Source organism: Prunus mume, linkage group LG3 (assembly GCF_029339155.1).
Source record: "Prunus mume cultivar Tortuosa linkage group LG3, ASM2933915v1, whole genome shotgun sequence".
In the NCBI taxonomy this organism is placed as follows: Eukaryota; Viridiplantae; Streptophyta; class Magnoliopsida; order Rosales; family Rosaceae; genus Prunus; species Prunus mume.
Genome location: NC_142700.1, coordinates 24,947,308 through 24,957,210, shown reverse-complemented (window position 1 = coordinate 24,957,210; position 9,903 = coordinate 24,947,308). Strand labels below are relative to the sequence as shown.

The 9,903-nt window shown below is 34.7% G+C and overlaps 1 pseudogene; it reads left to right on the top strand.

The window, feature by feature from the left end:
- Positions 1 to 8,444: 8,444 nt before the first annotated feature.
- On the top strand, positions 8,445 to 9,299 carry LOC148919210 (uncharacterized; annotated as a pseudogene).
- Positions 9,300 to 9,903: the final 604 nt, after the last annotated feature.

The window sequence follows — 9,903 nt, the reverse complement described above, 5'->3', positions numbered from 1 at the left end:
TAACCATATTTGTATGATCACTACTACAAAAAATGAAAAACACGACCCAAAAAAAATGACGGTTCAACAGAAAACGGTCATTGTGTTTGAAAAGACGACAGTTTTATAAAACCGCCGTGTATGATTAACTTAAACAACTAAAAAATGAAGATTCCAAAGAATGTTCCTAAAAAACGACACACCTAATTTAAAAACCGACGTTTTTTTGAAAAAGGTTTTACTTAGAGTAAACTCTGAGCCAAAAAACAATAGCAGAAGGTATGAATCACCGACGTAGAAAGTTAAGATGACGGTGTAAATAAATAGCCGCCGTTTTTACTCCGTAATAAACCCGACCAAGTTTTCGTATCCGGCCTCGTATAATTTCAAAAAAATCCACGGCGGTAAATTACAAAAAACCTCCGTATTAAATAAATGTACAATGGCGGTAAAGATAAATTTATTGACTTATTTCTTGTAGCATACTACGACGGTATCTTTAACTCTAACCACGTTGGTTTGTTCAATTAACGCCGTATAATAAAATTTACCACGTCGTGAAGTTAAATTTACCGTCGTATTTATTCACTTTATACGTCACTGACATATAAACCGTCGTCTTAATAATATTATTTTTTTACTATTTTTTTGATATCCTATGACGGTAGACCAATTTAATGACAAGAATTGAGAATAACCACGACAGTTTATATAGAAAACTGCCGACATAATCATATTTTTCTGAGATCCCAAGAGATAAGTCGTGAAGTTAAAATTACCGTCGTATTTATTCACTTTATGCGTCTCACGTTATGTCTAAACTATCGTCTTAATAATATATTTTTTTCAATTTATTTATATTATTTTGGTTTCCTACGTAAGTAGATCCTATTAATGACAAGAATTGAGAATAACCACGACAGTTTATACAGAAAACCGCCGACAGAATCAAATTTTTTTGAGATCCCAAGAGTTACAAAATCTTACCAAATGGAACTCTTTTCCTCATCATAATCGGACCACAGAAAGACAATATTTTAGACATTGATGATGTGTGTGTCTTCATGTCTTTGACATACACGAAGGCACATACACATCAACATCCAAAAATTTGCCTATAAGATTTGATGAAGGCAGCCACAGATTTGCATTAAGATAGACAATTTTTTGGAAGTTGATGATGTGTGTGTGTTTGTGTCCTCCAGATACACAAACGTACACACACATCAACATCCAAATAATTGCCTCTAAAATTTGATGACGGCAGAAACAGATTTGCATTCAGAGAGACAATTTTTTGGACGATGGTGGTGTATGTATGTTTGTGTCTTTCAGATACACAAGCATACACACACATCAACATCCAAACAATCGCCTCCTAAGAGGTGAGACAAAAGAAATTGGAACCCTGATTGAAAACTGAAAATGAAAGAACTCGTGAAAAAAACCTCAATTTATAAAAAAAAAACCTCAATTTATAAAAAAAAATTCATATACACGTCAGTTATATTACACCTAACGATGTTTAACAGAGTAATCTATTTAAGTTCTTGAAACATAGAAGACGTATTAAATAACAAACAACGTCGGTTATTAAACTAAAGGCAACGAGGTTTAGACAAACAACGTCGATTACCTATAAAGAAGCGACGTGGTAACTTATTATAATACTTCTTTAAAAGTAAACTTTTGACGTGTAGCACCCAACTAACCACGTCGTTTTCGAAATACAAAAAGTCAAAAGGATTTTTTTACTAACCACGTCGGTTGATGTTATTTCAATGTCGTGGTAAATACATATTAGGGCGGTTTTTATGATTACCGTCGTTGTAGTTATCTTTGGGACACTATATAAACTTTTTGATTACCTGACCTAAATTTTTATGTTCATTCTAAAATTTTCTGTTTTCTCTCAGTTTCCCTCTCATTTCCGAAAGGCTGCGTTTCTGATTCTCAGTTTCCCTCTCTTTTATGTTCTTCCTCGTCTTCGTCTCCAAAATTTTATTTTGAAGAAAACTTTCTTTGCAACCCAAAGGTATTTTCTCACTCCGTTTTTTTTTTCTTCACTTTCCCTATCATTTGAAGTTTTTTTTTTAAAGAACGAGTCGCACTGATGTTTGAAACAAGACTAGAGTTTGAAAAGGCCAAATCTTTCACTGTTCCCACTCAAAGGTCATGTGAGGACGACTGGTTTTTATCAAATTTGACGTTTTTGTTGATACACCACGACAGTAATTAAATTCGTGCTATTTCAATAGCACGACTGTTCATAATAAGCGATGTGGTGTGTTAATAAATGCGACGTTTGAAAGAGAAAACCGTCGTCTGATTTGAAACTAACGTGGGAGAGAGAAAACTGGGTGGTTTTTTTATTTATGAACTTATAATACGACGACGGTTGTATTTAATTACCGTCATTTTAAGTTAATGACCACGTCGTATTAGCACATCCACATTTCTATAGATTAGCTGACGACCGTCGTCTGAACTTTCATTTTACGTATGTATTTTACCTAAATGTCGTTGTTTTTCTTGCAGTTTATACCTCTCTAAACATGGTTTCGAAATCTCAAAGTAAGGAGGCTCAAGCTGCAAAAGGTCAAGGCAAGGACATTGCAGTTTCAAAGGCACAAATGGCTGAATCCAAATTTGTTCCAAGCAATCCCACAAAGAAGATGAGATTTACTTCATCCTCCGAGAAAGGCCCAAGCTCTGCGACATTTGATGAAGTGACAAAATTGACTCGCGGTATCAACACAATGAGCCGTGTTGTGAAGAGGAAAATCCAGAAGATTAAGTCTGTGGTTGAGTACAATAAAAGTGGCAGACCACATGGCAAAGTTGTTATTGAGATGCAGAGTTACATTGGTGTTTTGGCACGCACTAGAGTCCCTCTTGTGGACAAGAAATGGACTCAATTGCCCAAGGACCTGAAGGAGCAGATTTGGGAAGCTGTTCAAATGGCTTATGTTGTTGGGGAAGGGGCAAGAAGATGATGCTGTCATCTGCCACCAAAAAATGGAAGGATTTTAAGTCTACCTTAACTAGGCAGTTTATCCCTCCATTCGCAAATGAGAAGGAGAAGTTAAAAGAGCCCCCTCAGCTTTATAACTTCATAGAGATATCGCAATGGGATGCCTTTGTAGCTTCAAGGTTATCCCCAGATTTTGAGGCTGTGCATTACGAGCGATCACAGAGAAAGGAGAAATGCTAGTACAACCGTGCCCGGTGAATGGTACATTGGTTTGGAGGATGAATTGGAAGAAACCAAGCCCGGTGAAGAAATCGATCGATCTCTGCTATGGAAGAAGGCAAGAGAAGATAAAGAGGGAAACATCCCTGATCCACAGGTTGCAGAGAAGGCAAAATTAATCGTAAGTCTCACTAACTCTGTTCTAAACTTGTAAAACAGAGGTTTTATTTTTCATTCAGACGTCAATCTTTTTAGTAACCGTCGTTAGGCATGAAACCCCATGACGTTTTTTATTTACCGCCTTTTAAAAAATATATAACGTCAATATTTTTATAAAACCGACGTCTGTATAGAATTACGACAACAGTTTTGTGTTTATGTATTTGGTTTTTTAAATTAAATTTTGAACTTTCTTCATATTCACACGCACACACTTCATATTCATACGCACACACACTTTCTCTCCCTCTCTATTTCTCTGCAATTGGTTTGTACACTATATTTGGATCAATGAATATTTTGGTTAAGTTTTTTTTAATCTCTGATGTCAAATAAATGACTATTTTTTTCATGGACCGACGTGTTAACGTATACAACACGACGGTAGTTTTGGGCCGACGTATTAAATTCTTTTCTACGACTGTTTTTTAAATAAACCGTCGTCTTAATCACTTTACCACATCGGTTAATATTTTTATTAATTAATTAATTTAATTAGTTTTACTATTTGTTCAGTCACTAACATTCTCTCTCTCACTCTTAGGATGATTTGAAAAAACAAGTCTCCGATGGCACTCTGACTGTCTATGGCAGCAACGATGTTTTGACCTTGGCTTTGGGAACCCCTGAGCTTGGTGGAAGAGTCAGAGGTGTTGGAGCTGGGGTTTCCCCAACTCAATTCTTCAATTTGCCAAGACAACAGAGAGTAAAATTTGCTGACAAATTGAAGGAAAGTGTTATGGAAGTAGTGAGAGAGGAAACCAAAAAGATGGAGGCAAGGGCAAAGGAAAGTGTTATGGAGGCAGTCAGGGCAGACAGGGAAATTTTGTTGAAACAATTCAGTCAACTAATTCCCAGCTTTGATCCCAACTTGCTCGGTAAAACTCCAACTACACCAATTACTCCAATTCCTCAAGATGAAACGGTACAATCTCTGACATTTGATTTTTTCTGATTTTAAATTTTAAATAGACGTCGGTTTTTATTTTACAACCTGTCTTCTATTTTAACCTAGACGACCTTCCTATTGTGTAGCGACGTTATAACATTTACACAATGATTGTTATGTATTTACCGTCGTCTATAGCCTTTACCCTGTCAGTATGTTTTAGAAACCGTCGTTGATATTATATACCACGTCAGTTTTTTGATTTGTTGGAGTCGTTTATTTTACTTCATGTACAAACTTTATTTATTTCTTGTTACAGGATCTGTCAAAGCTTGACAGACCAACTCCTCTGTTAGCCCTATGCCAATATGTCGACACCAAGTTGAAGCCTACTAACGAGACCATTAGAATTCACATGCCAGAGGAAGTGTTTGGCACTGATCATGATACCTGGCTCTTGAGTGAAGACATTTTACATTTTGCTTCTATGGTTGAGATTGGATCCACAGTGATTGCAGTATACATGAGGTAATTCTAGAAATCCAATTTATTTTTTTTTTACATTTCCTTTCTTTTAAATTAGAATCTCATTTAATTTAATTAGGTACTTATTTGACTATTTAAAAATGGCAAATATGGTAAACCTTGTTGGCCTTGTGGACCCTGGACAAGTTAGCTCTCAATCTGGAACGTTATCTCACCGTTCAAAACATCTCTCAGAACGCCTGAAAAACGCAGATGGGGATCCATTTTACTTGGTACCTTATAATCCAGAGTTAGTCCCCTTCTATACTTGGTCCCTTGTAATATTTTTTTTTGTAGTATATTTAATATATATGGATCATTTTGTGTAAGGGGCATTGGGTGTTAATAATTGTGAGACCAGCTAAGGAGGCTTTTTATTACATGGATTCATTGCCAAACCGCTCTGTTGATGAGGACATGAGAAACATAGTGAATACGTAAGTATATTAACGAAAAAGTAAGATTTTTTATTTATGCATTTGAATGATACAACAGATTTTTCAAATACCGACGTTGTAGTGAAAACACAACGACGGTATATTATAACCAACGTTTGAAATCATTTACAACGTCAGTATTTTCTTGAAACCGTCGTCTTCATTGAAATACCACGTTGTTTGTGTTTTTCATTTTAGGACGTTTTAATTTTTTCTGTTCAACTTTAAAATTTAAAGACAACTTTTGTTATACATCGTTTTTCTTTGTCACCGACGTTAGAATGATACACAACAACGGTTCTTATTTTCCGACGTTTGAACTAAAATACGACGTCATTTGTTTTAACAAACCGTCGTCTTCACTTATTTACCACGACGGTTAATATTTTTTAATGCTGATTTTTAGTTTTGTCATTAACACTTTTTGTTTTCTTGAAACAGTTCAATCAAAATGTATAACTCTCACACAGGCAAACAATCATCACGTAAATCACCCATATGGAAAAATCTACAAGGAACTCCTAGACAACCAACAAATGTAGAGTGTGGCTATTACGTGATGCGTTTCATGAGAGATATAATTCATGATCCAGGCCTAGCATTTGAGAAGAAGGTAAATTTTAAGATATAATTTCTTTGTTTTAATACCACAACGTTTTCTTTCAAAACCGTCATTTTAATATTTATAACACGTCGGTTTTTGTTCTTTATTTGTAGTTTAACAAGAAAAAGGAACTAGTTGTGTATACTCAAGAACTTATTGACGAAGTCAGGCTGGAATGGGCAGAATTCGTGAACAAGCTATTACAGAACAATAAGTGATAAAATTTATTTTTAAAATGTTTAGGTTTATTTTAATTTTTGATAATGTATATAAACATATTTTTGGTAATTAATTGAACATTCATCAAAAAAATCAAATGAAATATATTTTTGTTTCTAGTTTTTTTTTGGATAAGATATTAATGTCGTTAAATGAAATAAAATGAAAATATATCATAAAAATTTGAATTAAATCCCAAAAACCAATGTCTCAGTCTTATTTACACGTCTCATATCTATGAACAACCGCCGTCTTGAAGTAGCAAGAAAGAAAACATCGACTGCATTTCTCAAAAACGTCATGTAAGGTTGATATACACGACAGTTGATATAGACATACAACATCCGTTAGTACAACAGAGAGGACGTGTTAAAAGAGTACAATGTCGGTTACAAGGTAAAATGTGACGTTGTATATCTAAACAACGTCGTCATTAACATAATAATCGACGGTGTAAATTCTACTTACGTCGGTTATTAAGAAAAGGTTGACGTAGTAACATACTAACCACGTCGGGGAGTACATTATGACGTCTAATGTGTTCTAGGACGGCGTTATGTGTTATGTACCGTCGTTATAAACAGATGCAACGTCGGTTATGTATATTTGTCATTTAATTTTTGTATGAATTTTATATTTTATTCCAAATATTCATAATCATTTCAAAACAAATTTCATAGAATAAACTGACAACTACCATGCACTCATTGAAAGATTTTATCTCCCCTAAATGTTTAAAAAATTTAATATTTAAAATATTTTTATTTGTATTTATTTACTAATATTCATAATATATTTTTAAAAAAATCCAATAAATAAACCAACAAATTCTATGCACTCATTGAGGCAATATCTCCCCCCTACATGCCTAAAATTTTTAATTTTAGATTTAAAAATTAGAAGTGATAACAAAAGTAAAAAGGATTTAGAGGCAAAGCACAATAGTCATATACTTTCCATAACATAACCCTAAGGTTTATGTGATCCATTGGTGGTCATAAAATTCAAAATTATTTAATATGGATATTAGCCTACTAATATAGAAGGCATTGTTGTAAGTAGTCCGTAGAAATTTTCGGTTCATTTTTCTCATACTTGTGTATTTTTTTTTTAATTATTGTAAAATTTAGGGTTTAGGGTTTATTGAAATGACATTGGTTTCTCTCCCTCTTTTTGGTCAATTACGCGCGTTCGAATCCCAGGAAACGCAAAACAAATCTAATTATTTAATACTTAAGACGTCGGTTTTTTTATGGGTGATGTCAAAATGCTTTACAAAGGCGTCGGTGTAACATAACCACCATTGTAATTCTGAAATACAACGACGACTGGGTTGTATTTACCATCGTCTTCAATAAATGTGGTCCTTTGAAATTTTTGACCGGGATCTAAAATTTTCAGAATTTTCCTTTAACCCTAAAGTATTTCCTTCTCTCTCTTCAACGTAAACTTGTCTTAAAGTTTTTGCTCTCTCTCAAAGCATTGGGTATATTCTCTGAGCTCTCTCAAACATTTGACATTTTCTCTCAGCTCTCTCAATATCCATGTACGTATATTCTCTCTGCTCTATCTCAATATTCTCTTATTAGTTTGTATATATATTCTCTCAGCTCTCTCTCAATATTCTCTTAGTTTGTATATTCTCTCAGATCTCTCTAAATATTTTGTTAGTTTGTATATTCTCTCAGATCTCCCTAACCCTAACAAATATCATGTTAGTTGCTTAGAGACGACGGTAAATAGACATGCCGTCGTCTTAATCTATGTTACGCGACTATTATTTTGTAAAAACCGTCGTCAGATTCTTGTGGAATTTTTTTTTCTTTTTTTCCACTTTGTTCTCTTCTTTGTCAATATAGTCTTGTTTCATTGCTGGTCTTTTCACTTTATCATATGTATAATTTTATAGTGTGTGAGATGGGTAAGTCGTGGATGCATGCGGATAGAAGATTGAAGGCATATGAGTTAGGTGTGGAAGGATTTTTGAATTTTGCTATAGAAAATCTTGGAAATACAACTCATATTCGTTGTCCATGGGTTAAATGTGGGAATATTCAATTGTTTGGAGTTGGAATTATAAGGGACCACTTATACTTTAATGAAATTGACCAAAGCTATAAGATTTGGACATGGCATAGAAAACCTCGGGAATGGACTACTAATGCTAGTAGAAATGTGGAAGAAGATGAGCAAAGTAGGTTCAGTTTTGTTTCTGAAGAAGTAGGGATGGATGATAATGATTTAGGAGATATTGGATTTGATCCTTATGAGTTTGCCAATGTGATTGGAGATGGAGATCAACCCTTGTACCCTGGTAGCAGTAAGTACACGATGTTGTCGACTTTGGTGAAGTTATATAATTTGAAAGCAAAACATGGGATGAGTGATGTTTGTTTTACAGAATTATTGATACTTCAAAGAGATTTGCTTCCAGATTGAAATACACTACATTCCTCTATGTACGAGGCAAAAAAGACATTGTCTGCTTTAGGGATAAGTTATGAGAAAATCCACGCATGTCCCAATGACTACATCTTGTATAGGAAGGATTATGAAGATTCAACTAATTGTCCTACTTGTGGTGTCTCAAGGTGAAAGGAAGGCAAAGATTCAATCTTGAAAGAGGGTGTGCCAGCGAAGGTGGTGTGGTATTTTCCTCCAATTGTAAGGTTTAAAAGGATGTTTCAATCACATAAGACAGCTAAGAGTTTCACTTGGCATGCTGCTATAAAATCAATTGACGGTCAGATGTCTCATCCAACAGATTCCCCGTCATGGAAACTTGTTGATGATAAATGGCCCGAGTTTGGTAAAAAGCCGATAAACTTGAGATTGACTCTCTCATCTGATGGATTCAATTCCCACAATTCTTTAAGTAGCAGATACAGTTGTTGGCCAGTTATCTTAGTTACATATAGTCTCCTATCATGGCTATGCATGAAACGGAAGTTCATGATGTTGACCTTATTGATTTCCGGTCCTAAACAGCCTGGAAATGATATAGACGTCTACTTAGAGCCTTTAATTGATGATTTAAAATCTATGTGGGATGGGATTAGAGGAGTGTATGATGCACATATAGGAGAATACTTTACACTTAGAGGTGTATTACTGTGGACAATTAATGATTTTCTTGCCTATGACAACTTATCTGGTTGTGTCGTTAAAGGATATAAAGCTTGTCCAATATGCGGCAATGATACACCTAGTCATAGATTGAAAAATGGCCCATAAAATTTGTTACATTAGGCATAGAAAATGGTTACCAATCAATCATCCATAAGTGTTGCACATGGTTGATCCTCATTAATTACATATGGGGCTCAAAAAATGGGGGAAGTGTTGGTGAGAATGATGGTGACAGAGTTTGTTGGAAGAAGAAATCAAAATCCTTTGATCTCGAGTATTGGAAATACTTTTATGTGAGGTATGTCCTAGATGTTATGCATATTGAGAAGAATGTTTGCGATAGTATCATTGGTACATTACTGGAGATCCCTGGAAAAAATAAAGATGAGATTGCTGCTCGGTTAGATTTATTGACCATGGGGTCAAAAATGATTTGCAACCCGAGTATGGACAAAGACGTACTCGCTTGCCTCCAGGGCCTTGGAATTTTTCAAGAGCAAAAAAGAGATCGGTTTGCAATTCTTTCTATGGTATAAAGGTCCCTGAAGGTTATTGTTCAAATATAAAAAATCTTGTATCTTCAAAATATTCAAGACTTCTTGGACTTAAATCTCATGATTGTCATACCTTGATGCAACAATTGCTCCCTGTGGCAATTTGTTCTGTTTTGGAGAAGCCTGCAAAGTATGCAATAACTCGATTGTGCTTC